Raw genomic sequence first — 19,997 nt, forward strand, 5'->3', positions numbered from 1 at the left:
GGACTATATTGGATCTAGGGTGCAACTTTTTAACCTGAAGAGATAGAAATATTCTGAGAGATATCAACTGAAGACAAAAGGAAATACCACCTCACTGACTAGCACCAGAATCTCCAAACAACTTTGGAAGTTGCAGCCTGTAGTTTAAAAGAACCTTGGCCTCCCAGGGAACTGCAAGTCCACTTGCCAAAGCTTTCTGCCTTAAACCTTCAGTATTTAAAGAAAACACAGTTAGACAAGACATTTTCAAAGACTTTATTTTTGTTATTGCCACAGGAGGCCAGGAACCAGCAGTGCAAGCTGTTTAGAGTAGCAGGTTCAGCAAAAGCTTTGTGGCCACCCCGGGAGATGGGGGTGGGGGGGTGAGTTAGGCGCATGAAGTGCAGAGATTAACTTCTCTCTGTGTTCTTTCACCACCAAAGAGCCAATAGCAGCCCACTTTCATTTTATCCTGTGGGTTTATGTTTTCTCCTCTCTCTCCCTCTCTCTCCATTATTGCTGCCCTTAGTTTGGGTCCAGGTGGCAAACTCAAATGGCCATAGGGTCCGGGGAGTAACATAAATTAAAAAAAAGCAAACTCAAATGGCCACAGGGTCCAGGGAGTAACTTGCTCTGCCCCAGGCAAGTCTAAAGAGGGAGTGTTGGGGCGGTGGCAGTCCAGAGGGAGTTTCCCTCTCCCTCCTCCCTAATCAGGTATTCAAGTTCAAGATGTTTTAAAAACATTCTTCTAGCCAAACAACACACAATTGCCACCTACTTCTGAAAACTGATGGTAGTGGGAGAACTCAACTTTGGGCCTGGTCATGAATTGTTTCAAGAGTCTCCTAAAGCCTTCCTCCAGGCTCTACCTCCTATGGCCCATCATCCATGTTGTCAACAATAAATTTCTAAACGACAGATCTGGTGGTGGCACTTCTCTGCTAAAACACTGGGAGTGACTCCCCATTGCCCACCTGAGAGGGGCAAGCTCAGCCTGGTCCTCAGCATACAGACCCTTTGCAGCTTGGCCTGTTCTCCTATCACTCCCTCCCCTTTTTTTGCTCCCAGTTTATTGACTATATATGCTTTTGACAACATTCCAGTGTAAATACTTTTGTAGTTGAGCTTTTTTTCTGCCTGGAATAACCCTCCCTGTGAATCTAAAATCACCAGGCAGTTAATCAGTTCCTTCTTAGTGATCCCACAGCACTTTGCATATTTCTGCTCTCGTTCCTGAACATCCTGCATTGTAATAATGTGTGCCTCCTTTACTAGACTTCAAAATTCTAAGAAGTAGGAACCAAGTGTTCTCCTTTTCTATAACTTCCTTTATTTCAAATGCAGAGGAATTTTAATCTAATCTCTCTGGGCCTAAAACTTCTATCTGTAAAACAAAGATGTTGGAGGCGTTAGACTGGAATTCAGTGGTTCTTGACTAGAGGTGTACATCAAAATCACTTGGGAGTTCAGCAAATGGTGCTGGGACAACTGGATATTTACATGGAAAGGAGTGAAGTTGGATCCCTACCTCACACCATAAACAAAAACTAATTCAAAATGAATTATAAACCTAAATGTAAAAGGTAAAACTATTAAACTCAGAAGAGAACAGAAGTAAATCTTCATGACGTTGGAATAAGCAATGGTTTCTTAGATATGACACCCAAAACACAAGTTATAAAAGAAAAAATAAATTGGACCTCATCAATAATACAAACTTTTGTACTTCAAGGATATCATTAATGAAGTGAAAGGACACCTAACAAAAATGTGAAAAAGTTCTTGCAAATCATATTTAATAAGGGCCTAGTGTCCAGAATATAGAAAGAAGTCTTACAAGTCAACAATTAAAAGGCAACCCAATTAAAAATGGCAAAGGACTTGACTAGACAGTTCTCCAAAAAAGATATTCACATGGCCAATATGCACATGAAAAGATGCTCAGCATCATTAGTCACTAGGGAAGTGCAAATCAAAATCACAGTGAGATACCACTTCACACTCACTAGCATGGCTATAGTCAAGATGAACAATAACAAGAGTTGACTAGAAAGTGGAGAAATTGGAACCCTCAGGTCTTCAGGCGAGAATGTACAATAGTGCAGCTTTTGTGGAAAAAAGTTTGCAGTCCTAAAAACCAGAGTCACTGTATGGCCCAGCAATTCTGTTCCTAGGGATAAATATGTAAGAAAACTGAAAACATCTCCACACAAAATTTGTACATAAACTTTCACGCAGCATTATTTCATAATAACTCCAGTGTCCATCAACTGATAAATGGATAAGCAAGTTGTAGTGTATCCATACAATAGAATATTCTTCAGCCATGAAAAGGAATGAACTACTGATACATGCTAGAACATGGATGGACCTTGAAAACGTTATGCTGAATGAAAGAATGAAACGTTATGCTGAATGAAAACGTTATGCTGAATGAAATATGTGGTCACAAAGGGCCACATATTGTATCATTCCATTTATATGAAATGTTCAGAATAAACAACTTCATAGAGACAGAAAATGTTCATTAATTGTTACCAGTGACTAGGAGGTTGATGAGGGTGTTAGAATGGGGAGTGACTTTTAATTGGTATGAGGGTCTCTATGGGGTCCTGAAAGTATTCTGGAATTAGATAATGATGATGGTTGTGAACAATCTTGTGCATATACTAAACTGCACTGAATTGTACACTTTAAAAGGGTGACTTTATGGTATCTGAATTCTATCTTAATGAGGCTGTTATTGAAAAAATAAATCCCTTTGAGAGCCTTTATGAAATACACATGTAGTACCTACTGTCCTCCAATCTTGATTCAGATTCAGAAGGACTGGAAAGTATCTAGGATTCCACTTACAGTACTCTTCTGTGACTTGACAAACCAAAAGTTGTACCAACAATGCACATACTTGGGTTATTCTGTAGCAAATGTGAAGTGTTTTTTAAATATCTAAGTATAGATGTGAAAATCTTTAAAAAAATTTTTTTTAATATTTATTTGTGTGTGTGTGTGTGTGTGTGTGTGTGTGTGTGTGTGTGTGTGAAAGAGAGAGAGAGAGAGCACGGGGGGGGAGGGGCCGAGAGAGAGGGGGACAGGGGATCTGAAGCAGGCTCTTCGCTGACAGCAGTGAGCCAGATGTGGGCTTACACTCACAAACTATGAGATCATGTCATGAGCTGAAGTCAGATGCTCAACCGACCGAGCCACCCAGTCATCCCTAGATGTGAAAATCTAAGGGTACCTCTGCATGACTTGAAGAGGGAATGGAAAGCAGAGGTGTTCTGTAATTCTGCAACCAGGCAACAAGAAGGAGGAGAGGGAGGCATGTAAGACTGAACAGTAAACTAGGACTCCCAGGGAGAGCGAGAGAACAGAGCACTCTCTCCTGGGGTCAGAGTGCAAGATGTGGTCAGGTCTGGGGCAGGTCCCAGGGCAAGGACTGTGATGCAGATAGTAGGTATCATCGTCACCTTCACAGTGATGTCTGACACAGGGTTCTGGGTTGGGCACAGAAGGGTGAGACAGAGGGTCTGGTCTGCCTTCAAGGCACATATACCTGTAGTTTCATTTGGTTGGTGGCCAGAATATCTTTGGAGAGGTCCTGCAACTGAGTTTTCCCCCTAAGATATTTTCTTTTGAGACATAAAATCATTGGGCATAAATGTAAAAATAAAAAACTAGCCATATAATTCATTAATTCATTTATAATTCATTCTCCCCAATATAGGGAGAGATGGACAGTAGGAAAAATTATTTGCTTTCTAAGTTAGATGGTCATTTCAGACCCATAAGCAAGATCATCATAATAGCTGTATGTTACATCTTTTGGATGTAATGTTGGAGCTGATCTTAATGGTAGGGCTTTAGCAAAAGGACACATTTTTTCATTCTTACCTTAAAAATTAAACACTTCACCTCATAGTCACTCATATTTTAGGTATACTGTGATATTGCTGTAAATAAAACCCAAAACTCAAGGATAAAAGTGGAAAAATCATGTTGAATATGAAACTGAATTTTTTTTTTTTTAATTTTTTTTTTCAACGTTTATTTATTTTTGGGACAGAGAGAGACAGAGCATGAACGGGGGAGGGGCAGAGAGAGAGGGAGACACAGAATCGGAAACAGGCTCCAGGCTCTGAGCCATCAGCCCAGAGCCCGACGCGGGGCTCGAACTCACGGACCGCGAGATCGCGACCTGGCTGAAGTCGGACGCTCAACCGACTGCGCCACCCAGGTGCCCCGAAACTGAATTTTTATTGGCCATCTTGTTTTGTCATTTCATACGCTCTGCCAGTGTCTCAGCCTTGAGTGTATCTACTATCTTTGAAAGCTGGGTTTTTTTCCCCCACACATTCAGAATCTTGTCTTTTTAAGTTTATTCATTTTGAGAGAGAGAGAGAGCATGTGCAAATGGAAAAGGGGCAGAGAGAGAGGATTAGAAAGAGTCCCAGGCAGACACCATGATGTTAGCAGGGAGCCAGATGTGGGACTCAAACCCACGAACCATGAGATCATGACCTGAGCCTAAATCAGGAGTCAGATGCCCAGCTGACTGAACCACCTGGGCGTCCCTCAGAATCTTTTAAACAGTTCTTATGGAAACTAGGTGGACTACAGCTCGTATACATTTGTTTCCAACTGAGATGTTAAAATTGGACTGCTAATATGGAGACACTGAGCAAAAAAAAACCCAAAGGCATGAACACTTTAATTGGGAGATTAAAAAAAATAAAGCCATTGTTGTTAACAGAACATTTTCTAATAATAATAATCTTGGAAATGAAGCAGCGTTTGGGAAGAGCCCGCTAACTGAAAAGGCAACATATTATAATTTGTATAGTAAGAGTAAGAGAAGACAAGTCTTATCCATCATCTTTTGCCCTTCTCAACAGAATAGCCTCCTGAGTGGTGTAAGTAGGTGTCTTTAAATGATAACGTACTAGAAAATAGTCCAGTGCTTTGTGGCTACAGCACTCAGAACTTTCCTGAGGCAGCTTTGCCTAAAAACCCTGTCTGTAAAATGATCGCAGTGGTTTTTTTTCTCTGATATTAGCATACATTTTTATTCTGTTAGATTTTTTAAATGATTCGTATATTTTACAATACTATAGTAATAAGTAAAATACACAATATGTAATAAGGATTATAACCAAATTGGGCAAAATAGCCTAGATCTGACATGATGATGTATTCCTCGATAAAGGCCATGTTATAATAGGAGGCATATTTTAATGACTGATGGGGTGGATGAATTGAGCTACCTTAAGCGTATTTTGGTATAAAGAATGCCTTTGGAGCAGTGTGGCATCATGATAACCAGCATTTATTGACCATCTCTTACATACATGCCAAGGTTTGTATCAGGAGGCTATGTTATTTCTAATCCTCCAAAAAGGCTTAAATGGTAGATAGTTCTGGTCCCATTTTTCAATAAGAAAACTGATGCTCAGAGTTTAAGCCCATGTCTGCTAGGATCCAGACCCCACATGGGTAAAATATGGCATAGTCCAGAAGTTGAAGGATGCTGGGTTCTAGTCTTGCCTTTTCCATTGTGACGTTGGGTGAGTCATTTCACCTCTGGTTCCTTTTGTCCTTATTTGTACAATCAGGGACGTGGATTCTACAACTTCTGAATTCCTTCCAAATTTCAAAAGCCTGTGAGAATAAGGAATATTTAAAAGATAACTATTGAAGTACCCTATCATTTTATATATATATATATATATATATATATATATATATATATATATATATTATTTACACATAAAATCTTGGTTGTTCAAAGTCATCAGGAAATGATTAATTATGAACTGCCAAGCACTGAACTTAAATTTTTAATTTCATGAATTCACATTTTTCTTAAATGTGTCCAGTGCTTCCTTGGCCTTTTTGAGTGGCATGTACTTTGTGTAACTAGACTTTTGATGTGCGAGAGCATTGTGAACATCTCTTACTGGGGATGTGGGCAGAGGAGGGAGATCTGTACCACAGCTCTCAGGAGCCAACATGCCCCATTGTCTTATACCTGCACTTTTCCCTTCAAGTTACTGTGAAACCTGAGCAGTATCTAGGTTGTTTTCTACAAACTCTGAGTGCAAAATGAAAACAGCTGCTGCCTGAGAATTCTTCTTGCCCTTTGGAGAATTTCCTTCCCTGATGCTCTTCATATCACTTGACCGGAAGGAACCGTACAGAGCATTCATTAGTAACTCCTGAGTCACCTCAGTGATTTGCAGATACTCTAGTAACTGGGTCTCTTTCCTTAAATGAAGTCTCCAAATGTAAAACAGGAGAGGCTCTGGAGGGAAGAGACAAGGAAAAGAGCTTTCGAGCTGCTCTGATTTAGAGAATCAGGCCCAGAAGATGCTGGAAGCTGGACCTCTGTTCACCTCCTCCCCTGCCCTTTCCAGGTGACCTCCACGGAACCCTGAGGGCTCTCAGGAACACAGATTTAAAGTGACTTCCTAGAACAAGGGCTGGGGTGGGAATCCCCAGGAAGATTGTCACCCCCTGCGTTTTTTCTGGTGCTTTGTTATTCATGGGACAGGAGAGACTATCTCTTTTGCTCAGAGTTGCTGGTGGACTGTGTGGGGTAAGAGACCGCAGATATTTTGTGATCAGATAACACATACCTCTGCTGCCTTGCCTCCTGATTCAGTTTTCTTAAAGTTCTTCTTCGTTTTATTCACTCCCCAAAGTAAGCTTGCTCATTATAGAAAATTTGGAACTTCTACAGCAGAAGATTACTACCATAGCCTCACCATTCAAAGATAGTTAACTGTCAACACTCTGGTCCTTCCAATCTTTTGTCTATACATAGGTTTAAAATGTTCTTATATAGTTGTGATTAAGATATATGTTAATATTGGGGAGCCTAGGTGGCTCAGTTGGTTAAGTGTCCGCTCAGCTCAGGTCATGATTTCACAGTTCATGAGTTCGAGCTCTGCGTCGGGCTCTGTGCTGACAGCTCAGAGCCTGGAATCTGCTTCAGATTCTGTGTCTCCCTCTCTTTCTGCCCCTCCCCCACTTGCGCTCTCTCTCTTAAAACTGAATAAAAATTTTTTAAAAATGCTATGATGGGGGCGCCTGGGTGGCGCAGTCGGTTAAGCGTCCGACTTCAGCCAGGTCACGATCTTGCGGTCCGCGAGTTCGAGCCCCACATCAGGCTCTGGGCTGATGGCTCAGAGCCTGGAGCCTGTTTCCGAGATTCTGTGTCTCCCTCTCTCTCTGCCCCTCCCCCGTTCATGCTCTGTCTCTCTCTGTCCCAAGGGTGAATAAACGTTGAAAAAAAAAAATGCTAAGATGATTTCTTTCACTTAACAAAATAATATACTTTACATTGTTATTACAAATAGCATTTTAATAAGTAGTTTTAATGGAAGTAATGTCCATCAATCCCTGGTTATTGGACATCAACCTTAGGGATTTCTGCTATCATGAATAATCTGTCCATCTGTCTTAGGAGACACTGTACCCATCTTCCATTAAACTGCCTGGCAGGTAGTAGAGACTCGATGTATAGTCAGTCACTGGGTTAATATTTCTACCTGTAGCTGTTTTTATATTTAACATTCTGAAAAGCAGAATTCCTGAGTCAAAGCAATGGAAACATCTTTAATATAATAAACTTTATTCATTTAGACATCTTTTGTTGTTTGCCAAGGCCAGTTTAAGTACTGGAGTATCTCCCAATCCCCAGAAGGAGAATGCATGTACACCTGGGATAAAGCTAGAAGAGGGAACTTGAATGACATTAATACTCAGTACTGCATAATTTATGTCCTCCCTCTGTGTGTATATCTTTTATTTTTCTTGTTTGTCTGAAGAAAGACCTCCTCTGCTTTTCTTGTCCCCATGTCAGAAAGCATGACTGGTGGATGCATGTGATAGAAGAGGCAGAATGGTTGAGTTGGGGGACTACCCAGAGGGCGTCTGCTACTTTGGCCTTTTAAAATACGTGAATGGAAACGTCTTCTGGTTTTTTTGTTTGTTTGTTTTGTTTTGTTTTGTTTTTAACCCAGCAGTATCCATTTAGGAAGTCTCTTGCATTGTCTGAGTTTCTAAATTTTATATACTCAAGTCTATCCATCTTTTATAATTTCTTTCATCCGTGCCATGCTTAAAAGTAGCCTTTCCCAATTAAAGATTATAGTAATATTTTTCTGTATTTTCTCAGATATACCTTCATGGCTTTATTTTTTATTTTAAAATCTTTAATCCAACTGAAGTTTATTTCATGACATGTTACAAAGTAAAAATATAACTTTATAATTCCATAACATTTCTATCGCCTCAAAAGAGCCTCATACTAATTGGTAGTCACTCTGCATTTTTCCTTCCCTTAAGTCCGGCAGCCACCAATCTTCTTTCTGTCTGTATGGATTTGCCTATTCTGAACATTTCATAAAAATGGAATAATGCAATATATGGCTTTTTGCATCTGGCTTCTTTCACTTAATGTGATGTTTTCAAGACTTATTCATGTTGTAGCACGTGTCAGTATTTCATTTCTTTTTATGAGTGAACAGTATTCTATTGTATGAATATACTATCTTTTGTTCATTTATTCATTGATCCATTTAGCTGGTGGACATTTGGGTTGTTTCTGTACTCTTTGGCTATAATGAAATAATGCTGCTATGTATGTTTGTTTACAAATTTTTGTAAGGATGTATGTTTTCAATTTCTCTTGGGTGTGGAATTGCTGGCAATTCTATATTTAACATTTTGAGGAGCTGTCAAATTATTCTTCAAAGTAGCCAAACCATTTAACATTCCCACCAGCAGTATATGAGAGTTCCAAGTTCTCTAAATCCTTCCCACCCTTGTTTTCATTGGTCTTTTTGATTATAGCCATCCTAGTGAGTGGGAAGGGGTGTTTCATCCTGGTTTTGACCTGAATTTCCCTGATGACTAATAATGTTGAGCCTCTTTTCGTGGGCTTATGGGCCATGTGTACATCTTCTTTGGAGAAATGTCTATTCAAATCCTTTGCTCACTTTTAAATTGAGGTGGGTTTTTTTTTTTGTCTTTTTGTTTGAATTGTAAGATTTATTTCTCATACTAGTTATTAATATCTTTTTCCTGTCTTCTCTGTTTTCTGGTGCCCTTTTCACTGTGAGTGAGTTTATTAGGTATTGAGGATATTAATCCTTTTTTCTTATTTATTGTAAATATTTTCTCCAGCTCATTTTTTTCTCTCTTTTTTTTTCCACCCTAAAAATTCGGCATAGTACAATGTGTCAATCTTTTTCTTTTTTGGCTTATTCCATTGCATTTACAAGACCTCCTCTTTTCTCACTCTCCCTCCCACCACCCTTGCCTCCAGGTCAGGTCAGTTTTCTCTTTTATGTCCCTCTGGCTTATTTGTTGTTTAATTTTTGACACTTAAGTCTTCAGTTCATTTGTAGTTTATTTTCATATATGGTGTGATACAAACATTTGATTGCTTCCCTACTGCCACTTCACCTTATTCCTATAAAGTTCATTCATTTCATATTACCTTTCCTGTTGCTGGTTTTACATACATTAATTCTCATATAATAAGATTTATTTCTCTGTTATCTATTCTGCTTCATTTAGCTTCTTCCTTATTTTAATAACTATAGCTTTATGTTATGTTTTAGTATATGGCATATCTTGTCATCTTTATACCCATTAGTTTATAGATCTTTTTTTCTCACTAGAATTTTATACCGTAGGTATATTGGACTCATTTTAAATATCCTCCAAAAATACATGTTTGCATTGTGTCAGACCTGTCAACAAACTTGAGACTCACGTGTGTCTTACAGAATTTAGTTATCCACCCAACAACTGGACATGTTCTACTTATTCAAGACTTCCTGAATAAATTAAAAATTAACAAGTAATAATAAAACAATAATAATTTTTGTTTTTTATAGGTTCATGCGTGGTTGGTTAAAGTTATTTCTTGATACTGTGTTTCATATTTGCATACTTCTGTGGATGCAATGTTTCTCTATTATATTTTAAACTAGTGTTTCTAGTGTATACAAAAGATACCAATTACCTCGTATTCACCAATTTTATGCTTATTTTTTACAGAATGCTTATTAATTCAGGGAATCACTTATTTGATTTTTCTTTTTTTGGTGGTGATGGTATTGTTTCCCTTTGAACAGAATTAAAAATTCTTTCTAGGGGTGCCTGGGTAGCTCAGTCAGTTAAGCATCTCACTTCGGCTCAGGTCATGATCTCACGGTTTGTGGGTTCGAGCCCCATGTTGGGCTCTATGCTGACACCTTGAAGCCTGGAGCCTGCTTCAGATTCTGTGTCTCCCTCTGTCTCTCTCTGCCCCTCCCCCACCCACACTCTATCTCTCAAAAAATAAATAAAAACATTTAAAAAATTGTTTTCAAACTTTTTTCCCCTCTTCCTAATACCTTTCTGTTCAGTTGTTTCTTATTTGTTCTGGATTCACAACCAGTTTGGAGGTCTCATGGTTACGTAAGTTAGGTTCTGGATCTGTTCTATCGTGAATTTAAAAGAGTGATTCTCATGTTTTGCTTTGATTGGCAAGTATGTGAATTGTATTCTCTAATAAAGGGAGTATACTACTTTTCTGTGGCTGTTGTAACAAATTACCATACAGTTTTGGAGGATGGAAGGCCAAAATTTATCTGTTTTCAGAGATCTAGGAGAGAATCTGATCTCTGTATTCCAGTTTTTGGTGGCTGTCCAGCATTCCTGGGCATTCTTGGCTGGTGGCCTTTTCAGTCTTTTGTCTTCACCTCCCCTTCTCCTCTTGTGTTTTTGTCAGATCTCTCTGTGCCTCATTATTATAAGGACAGTTGTCATTGGATTTACGGTCCATTGGGATCAGCTAGGCTGGTCTCTATCTCAATCCTTGACTTACATCTATAAAGACACTTTCCAAATAAGGTCATATTCACAGGTGCTGGAGGCTAGGATGTGGCCATATCTTGTTGGGGGACACCATGCACCCTACTACAGAAGCTATGCTTTAATTGCCAGTACATAGACTCTGTCTCTTGTTTGTAGTTTTTGATAATTCTCTCTATGTATTTGTCTTTCTGTATTCTCTACATGGTATATAAAATGTTACATTTTGCACATGGTTTTAATTTAGTTAAATGTATATTTTCCAAGTAATCATGGGATTTCCTTTGACAGTACCATGGCAAGAGAATGGCCTTGTCATTTTTCCATGTATTCTACAACTTAGTAAAAGTGCTGTGACATACTGATTTTCTTAAAAATGATTCATTGAAGTCTAGTGGTGATGTGGTGAAGGTAGAAATGCAGATGTACTGTTGCTCCCGTGATGTGATGTGCATCTGTTTGGTGAAAGAAAACCCCCTATCATTTCATTATTACATAATGCAGAACAGCATTATGTAAGTCATTCTCTACAAAGGATATTCATTTCAGAGGGTTTGGGTTTTGATCTAAGGAAATTGCTTTCATGATCCTGAAAATAAACACATTTAGTAACCTTGTAAAATTAACATTTTATAGAGCTTTGAATTTTTTCAATACAAGAATTTACTTGTATTTATTTTAGTTTTGATATATTGATAAATAACCGCAGGGAACCAGTTCCTCCTTAGTTTTGATAGCGTGGCCATTGTGTTCATTATGAAGCTCATGGGGGTAAAAATAGAGCCTTTAAAGTGTATACTTATCCTTACCTAACTTTTATATATTTTTCTCTAAAAAATACTCCAGGAATCTCTCATGTTGCCTTTTTATAACCACATGCAGTTTTCTCCCTTCCCCTAACACATCCAGCTAATCTATCCTCTGTCTCTCAAATTTTATCATTTCAAAGTGTTATATAAACAGGATCAAGGATTCAGTACAGAATGAACCTTTTGGGGTTGGCTTATTTCACTCAACATAATTTCCTAGAGATCCATCCAGGTTGTTGCTTATATCAATTGTTTGTTCCTTTTTGTTACTGAATAATATTCCATGGTATGGATAGATCACAGTTTTGTGTGTGTGTGTGTGTGTGTGTGTGTGTGTGTGTGTGTGTTTAACTCACCTGTTGAGGAAAATCTGGGCTGATTCTGATTTGGGGGGGCTATTATAATAAAACTGCTGTTAACATTTGTATACAGGTTTTTGTGTGAATATGAATTTTCATTTCACTGGGATAAATGCCCAAGAGTGTAATTGCTGGGTATGGTAATTGCATGCTTCGTTTTATAAAAAACTGCCAAACTGTTTTTTAGAGTATCTCTACCATATCACATTTCCAGCGGCAATGTATGAGTGATCCAGTTTTCCCACATCCTTTCTAAAATTTGATGTTGTCACCAAATAGGTATGTAATTGAAAGATATGCAGTGATAGCTCATTGTGGTTTTAATTTGCATTCCCCTGAGGTCTAATGATGTTGGACATCTTTTCATATGCTTATTAACCATCTGAATATCACCTTCAATGAAATATCTGGTTTTTGCCCATTTTTAACTTGGATTGTTTGGTTTTTTTTGCTATTGACTTTGAAGAGTATGTTATATATTCTAGGCTTTTGTCAGATGAGTGGTTTGCAGATATTTTCTTACAAACTGTAGCTGGTCTTTTCATCCTCTTGACAGGGTCTTGGGCAGAGCAAAAGTTTTTAATTTTGATATTGTCCAATTTGTCAGTATTTCCTTTGGTGAATTGTCCCTTTGGTGTCAAGTCTAAGAAATCCTTGCCTACCCCTAGATCCTGAAGATTTTCCCTTTTTTTCCTCTAAAGATTTTATAGTTTTACATGCAGTGTCTGATTTATTTTGAATTATTTTTTGTATAAGGTATGAGGTTTAGATCCAGGCTCATTTTTTTCTGATGGATATCCAGTTATCCAGTTGTTCAAAAGGCCATCCCTCTTTCATTGAATTGCCTTTGCTGCTTTGTCAAAAATGAGTTAGACATATTTGTGTGGGTCTAATACTGGATTCCACTGATCGTTGCTAATACCATAGTTTGGATTAGTGTAGCTATATAATAGGTCTTAAAATCTTGTAGACTGACTCCTCCCATTTTATTCTCTTTTGTTTTTCAGAGTTGATTTAGCTATTTTAATTCCTTTGCCTTTCCGTGTATACTTTAGAACAATTTTGTTCATTTTAAGTAGGCTTCATGCCCAGCATAGAGCCCAACATGGGGCTTGAACTCACCACTCTGAGATCAAGACCTGAGCTGAGATTGAAAGTCAGGTGCTTAACTGACTAAGTCACCCAGGTGCCCATAGAATAGGTTTGTTTGTATATACAAAAGTCTTGTGGGGATTTTGATTAGTGGTAATTCTTCCTTAGATGTTTGGTAGAAGTGTGCAGTGAATCCTTCTTGCCCTGTAGATTTATCTTTTGGAAACTTTTAAATTAGATGTTCAATTTTTAAAAATGGTAATAGGCTATTCAGATTGACTATTTCATTTTCACTGAGTTTTGATAACTTGTGATTTTGTAAGTATTGGTCCATTTCTTCTGAGTTATCAAATTTCTGAGCATAAAGTTATTCATCATATTCCCTTATTATCTTATTAATGACTTTGGGATCTGTAATGATACTGCTTATTTCACTTATGATAATTGTTTTGTTTTCTTTTTATTCCTTTTATTCTTGCCAGAAGTTTATCAATTTTATTGAACCTTCTCCCCACCCTCCACACTGAACCAGCCTTTTGTTTTTTTGCTTTCTTCTTTTGTTTTTCTATTTTCAATTTTATTAATTTCTGCTCCTATCTTTTTTACTTCCTTTTGCTTGCTTTGTGCTGTTTTTACTCTCTTTTTTTCCCTTCTAGTTTCTTGAGGTAGGAAGTTAGGTTATTGATTTGATACCATTCTGCATTCTTCATATAAGCATTTTTAGTGCTATACGTTTGCTTCTCAGCCACTGCTATAGCTGTGTCCACATGTTTGATATGTTGTGCTTTCATTTTCATTTAGTTCTATATATTTTTAAATTTCCTTTGAGGTGTTTTTTTGCACATTGATTATTTAGAAATGTTTTATTTCCACATAATTATTCTTTTCTCATTTGATTTCATTATGGTAGCGAACACACTTGTGTGATTACAGTTACTTTAAATTTTTTGCAACATGGTTTATGGCCCAACATAAGGTCTCTTCTGATGAGTGTTCCATGAGTGCTTAAAAATAATTTGTATTTTACTGAGATTGTTTAGTGTACTGTATATGTCAGTAAGATCCTGTTAGCTTGTGTTGCTCAGATCTTCTCTATCCCTGCTGATTTTTTTATCCAGTAGTCCTCAGTTACTGAGAGGGGGATTGCAGTCCCTAACTATAAATGAGGACTTAACCTGTTTCTCTTTTCAGCTTCATCAGCTTCTGCTTCATGCATTTTGAGGCTCTGTTGTTCAGTGCATACTAACATTTATATTCAAGTTTACATTATGTTAAACATATCAAGAACTGAAGTTCTAGCTATTATTAATTATCTATTTAGACTGCCTTTATGGAGTCACAGAGTAAGCCAACTAGAAACAAATTTAAAAATGTAACTTTCCAGCATAAGTAATATAGCAACTATTCTTCTAAAAGATTGCTTTTAACACTTTTCTTACATGTAGAGAATTGGTGGTGCTTTATTATTTTAACATCTTTTTTATATTACAGTAAATAAAATATGTGATTTATAATTACATAATAAACTGGGCAACTTATATCATCAGTAAAAAAGGCTTCCAAATAATACTGCAATCGTGAAATGTGATCCTTATAAATAAGTTTTTAAAAGATAGAACCAAAATAAAACTTCAGATTTTATCAAATGGAGTCTCTTAGACTTAATATCTTGAGGAGATTTTGAGGAACACCTCAAAGGTTTGATCCTTGGCTAAATTATTATTTTCTTCATGAAATCTACATATGGCACATCTCCCTTTCTTGTATTTGTCACATTCTGATTTGTGTTATACTTACTTACATGTGTGCTTATTTCAACAGTGTACTGTAGTCATTCCTGTGGAACCAGATATGCAATGTGCTGGTTTTAAAAATCTCTGATCTTCTTCCCTTCAGGTCAGCTTAATTCCCTCGCCTTGAATGTGGGCTGGGCTTAGTGACTGGTTCCTAATGAACAGACTAAGGCAGAAGTGATGGTGTGTACTGTAGACCTGGTCATACACAGCACTGTGGCTTTCTCCTTGTCCTCTGCCCGATCAGCCATTCTGAGGGAAGTCAGCTGCCTTGTCATGAGGGCATTCAAGGAGTCCTATGGAACAGTGTATGTGGTGGGGAATTGAGGTACTCCAGACAGCAGCCATGTGAGTGAGCCACCTTGAAAGTGGCTCAATCCAGCCCAGTCAAGCAGATGACTGCATCCCTGGTCAACATCTTGACGGCAACCTCATGTGAGCCCCTGAGCTAGAACCACTCAGCAAAACTGCTCCTGGATTCCTGACCTGCATGAAATAATAAATGTTTATTGTCCTAAGTCACTATATTTTATTATGTAGCAGTAGATAACCAAGGCACATAGCAGTTTGTAGCATGTTGCTTTGCATATAGTATGTACTAAAAAAATATTTACTAATTTCAGGGCACCTGGGTGGCTCCAGTTGGTTGAGCATCTGACTTTGGCTCTGGTCATGATCTCGCAGTCCATGAGTTCAAGCCCTGCATTGGGCTCTGTGCTGACAGCTTAGAGTCCAGAGCCTGCTTCGGATTCTGTGTCTCCTTCTCTCTCTGCCTTTCCCCTGCTTATTCTCTCTCTCTCTCTCTCTCTCTCTCTCTCTCTCTCTCTCTCCCCCTCTCAAAAATAAATAAACATTAATAAAATATATTTACTAATTTCTTCAAGAGGCATTTATTTGAATTAGGCATTTATGTGTTTTCAGACACTTTTCTGTAACCCTAACCCTTTTATTCCTCCTTGAACCTCTTTCTAGGTCTGACCTTGTCGACTCCTAGCTCTTTGCGATCCCCACTGTTTGCAATCCCCATTTACCTTGACATGGCTAATCTCATGTCTGAGATTGCAGTGTTCGAGTGTTGTGATTTTGGAGAGGAGGCAGTCTGGGGTGATGGAAAAGGCCAGTGTGTCCCCCTGGTGTGTATACCTGAGAAGGAGTACAGATTAGGAAAGTGCAGGACTTGAGAAGCCAGTGGTGAATGTTGACGTCCTACCTGCCACAGGTGGGCATTGGGCAGGAGAAGAAGTCTGTGAGCTGGCATTCTCTGCTGTTTTATAATAATGAAAATAGATTATAAATACATTTTATTTTGAAGTTTGCCATTTAGATGTAGTGCTCTGTCATTATTTTTACCTTATTTATTACGTATTTATTCTTGTCACTCGCCAAGGTTGTCATCTCCTTACATATCTGCTCTAGTCTTGGGAGGTTTCTGTGTTTCCTTTGCTGTCTCTGGGGCTTCCATTCCTCTGGAATGCCTGAGGAGACCAATTAGACCTAGCTGGAAAATCCATCTTTGAATAGATTCCGGGATGTGCTTAGAGTTTAGGGGAGCGGGAGGGGAAGGAGACACATCCTGACCTATATTGTCTCTTTGTTCTTATGTGTTATAGCTTTCTTATCTTTAGTGTCATTTTAGGATTTAGGAAAAGAGATAAATATGTGTGGAAGCTCTCATGTTTAATTGTAAGGCCTTCTGAAAACATTGAAAACTGAATTTAAAAAATGTCTTATGTTAAAGACTAGCTTAACATAAATTTTTTGAAGATTTTGGAGTATCAATTTTGGTCAGCTTTTGGTTATCTTCCTCACCTAGCAATAGCCTTTGACACAGTTCACAATTAATCAGTCCCTTCTTGAAATGTTTTCTTCATTTGGCTTCTAAGACACCTCCTGTATCTTAGTGGTGGTCACTTACTCTCAGTTGCCTTTACCCCTTCTCCCTAACCTCTCAACATTGGCATGCCCCAAGCTTGGTTTTGGTTCTCTTCTCTGCATTTACACCAACTCTTTTGTGAGCTCATGCACCACTGGCTTAAGGCGTCTTAAATTGATGATCATCAGTGCTTCCAACCTGGCTCTCTTCCCTAAAGTCCATATTCACATCTCCAACTGCTGACTCAACACTCCTATATGGATGTCTAACATGGGACTCACATATAATGTGTCCAAGACTAGCTCCTGATATCAGTCTTCAAAATCTGCTTTTTCTAGTCTTTATGATCTTATTTTATGGCATTTCCATCCTTCCAGTTGCACATATCACAAGTCTCGGCATTAACCTTGACTCCTCTTTTTCTCTGTACTCTGTATCCAGTCTGTCAACACACCCTGTCAGCCTTACCTTCAGACTACATCTGGAATTCACAGAGAGCACCTCCAGCCATGCTGCCTAGTCCAGACCAGCAGACCTCATCTTTAGGCTGCATTAGGTGCCTTCCTGCCTCCACCCTTGCCCTCTCACTTCATTGTCTGCATACGGCAGAGTGTTCTGTTAAAACAATTGCTCCATTTCACTTCCTGTTCACATTCCTCCAGTGGCTGCCATTTCACATAGGAAAAAAAGCCTCTGAGGCCCAGTGTGACCCACCCGCCCTGCTATAGTTCCTTTACTTCCTTGACATGCTTCCCTTTAACTCTGCTCCAGTATGCTGGCCTCCTTGCTGTTCCTCAGACACACCAAGGCCTCTCCCATCTCAGAGACCCTGCAGTTGGCATCCCTTCTGCCTGGAAGGTCTTCCTCAGATGTGTACATGGCTCACTCCCTGCGCTCTCATAATGAGACATTCCTGAATCCACAAAATGAACTGTCCTCTGCCTTTCCTAAGGATTCCCTATCCTTCTTCACTTGATTTTTCTCCCTAGCACTTTCTACCATTTAACGTGTGTTTTTCTTACTTATTGTATTTGTTTCTGTCTTTCTCCACTGCAGTGGAAGCTTGTGGGGAAAGGGCTTTTTGTCTGCTGAGGACTTCTTAACTGCTGAGTCCCCAGCATATAGAACATGATAGATACTCAATAATTGAATCTGGCCTAGAAAATAACTTTTTTCATCTTCAGAATGGTTGCTTAACTCTTCTGACCTTACACTGATAAAAAAAATAAGAACAGTAAATATCAAATAGCAAGTCAAAATTAAAAATGGAAGCAAAGAATAATTCAGCAAAAGCAATAAGCAGATATTTATTGAGTGCCTGTGTGCTATCTCATATGTGACCCCATTTAATCCTCAACACACCAACTTGTAAAAAGCAGTGATTTTCATTTTTATTGATAAGCAACTGATGCACATGGTCAGGATATATCTGGCAAAGCAAGGACCATTATGCAACTTTGCTTGTCTCAAACCACAGATTAATTTAGCATTTCAGAAGTGATATTTTCTTCTCACATGCAGAGAAGAAATGTGTAACTTAAGAAAACATCATTCTTGTTGCTTGGGCAGCAGGTGTTAAGGGACCCGCAAAATGGTCCTTCTATATTTCTTCATCAAAGATTTGCACTTCTGATCATAACATTCATTCTTCCTTGTATACTTACATATGGAAGTTCTCCCTTGCCCAAATTTTCACCCCTTCTCAAAATAAAAAAGTTTAACTTGAGCTTCCTAGTTAAAATTTTACCAGCAGATGAAAACACCTTTCTCTATCCCACCACCTCAGGAAATGCCCCTAGTTATGGGAATTCTTCATAGGTCTCCAGGCTTTGGAAATCCCATTTATGGCGTTGAACCCAACTTTGTTATGTGTCACACTTCAAGAAATCAGAAGACAGAGACCACAAACTCAAATTTGATTCTCAGCCATATCAGCTATGGTCAAGAAGGATATAGATTATGGGGCACCTGGCTGGCTCAGTCAGTTAAACGTCTGACTTTGGCTCAGGTCATGATCTCACAGTTTGTGGGTTCAAGCCCCACATGGGCTCTGTGCTGACAGCTCAGAGCCTGGAGCCTGCCTCATATTCTGTGTCTCCCTCTCTCTCTGCCCCTCCTGCCACTTGTGCTCTATCTCTGTCTGTCTCTCAAAAATAAATAAACGTTAAAAAAATTTTAATTGAAAAAAGAAGGATATAGATTATATTTTTGGTGATAACTTTTACTTTCCCAATGGCTTACAGTCATTTAAAATTAGTAAAGGAGAAGAAGGGCTACAGTTTTGAGCTTTTTAAAATCTTGGGAATTTACTGATCCTGCTACTTCTTGCTGGCAAGTTGAGAGACAAGTCAGGACTTCACAGCTTGTACACGACAAAACTTCACTAAGTCAGACTAATTGAGCACAGAGAAAGTTGGAATTAGTCAAAAGTAAAATTATAGCATGTAAAGAAATGCAGCCTTTTAATATTTTGCTTATACTGTAACTCCCATTAAATAGTACCTAAGTGTTGCAAAGTATAGGTCCCAAAGGGTGGGCCTCCTTTTAATGAGTAGTTAAGAATCATTTTTAATCAGCAGGTTGTTTGTACACAAGTATAAATTATTTTCAGTGGGTTAAATATTTTTGCTGAAATATTTTCCCCCTGCCCTTCTGCTTGGTAAGCTTTTTGTCGTAGATTAGCCAAACTCAACTTCAGACTACATTGGAATGCTGGCTCAGTGCCCTACCACCACGTTTAAGGCCCAGCCTTCCAGGCAAGTGGGGAGGGGATAAGACTCCTTCCCCTTGTCAGCCTTATGCAGTCACATTCCCCTCTTGTGAGTTCTTCTTGCTGCTCTTGGGAAATGTCAGTGTCCTATTTTTAGAGGAACAGTCCTCAAACTGGTGGTACCCTTTGAAACATACTTCAAGGACTTTGCAATATAGGAACTCTGATTCTGAGGTTAGCGATTTTCTGTTTAAGATAGTCACACTTCCACCAAGTTCTCTCCTAGGAACACCTTCCCCCCCAAACCTCCATCCAAGTTTTCCTTTTCTCTGCTTGCTTAGTTCCCTCTCTGTGTTCTTAGCCCTTGCTCTACTGGTTCTCCTTTTATTTGTCTCCCTGTCTAGACTGCAGATTCTTTGAAGACAGAGACCTTCCTTTTATTCTTTCTCATATTCCAGACGGCACCGTGAGTGACATCTAATAAGGAAACAATTAATGAATTATGGAGAAGAA

The 19,997-nt window shown here is 38.6% G+C and overlaps 1 protein-coding gene and 1 long non-coding RNA gene across 19 annotated transcripts in view; both read left to right on the plus strand.

Annotated features, from left to right (window-relative positions):
* The window catches only part of TJP1 (tight junction protein 1), a 373,407-nt gene that overhangs the window by 227,562 nt on the left and 125,848 nt on the right, over positions 1-19,997 (plus strand). The window lies entirely within an intron of this gene.
* Positions 1-19,997, plus strand: part of LOC123582588 — a 51,738-nt gene that overhangs the window by 29,578 nt on the left and 2,163 nt on the right. The window lies entirely within an intron of this gene.

This window comes from Leopardus geoffroyi, chromosome B3 (assembly GCF_018350155.1).
Source record: "Leopardus geoffroyi isolate Oge1 chromosome B3, O.geoffroyi_Oge1_pat1.0, whole genome shotgun sequence".
NCBI lineage: Eukaryota > Metazoa > Chordata > Mammalia > Carnivora > Felidae > Leopardus > Leopardus geoffroyi.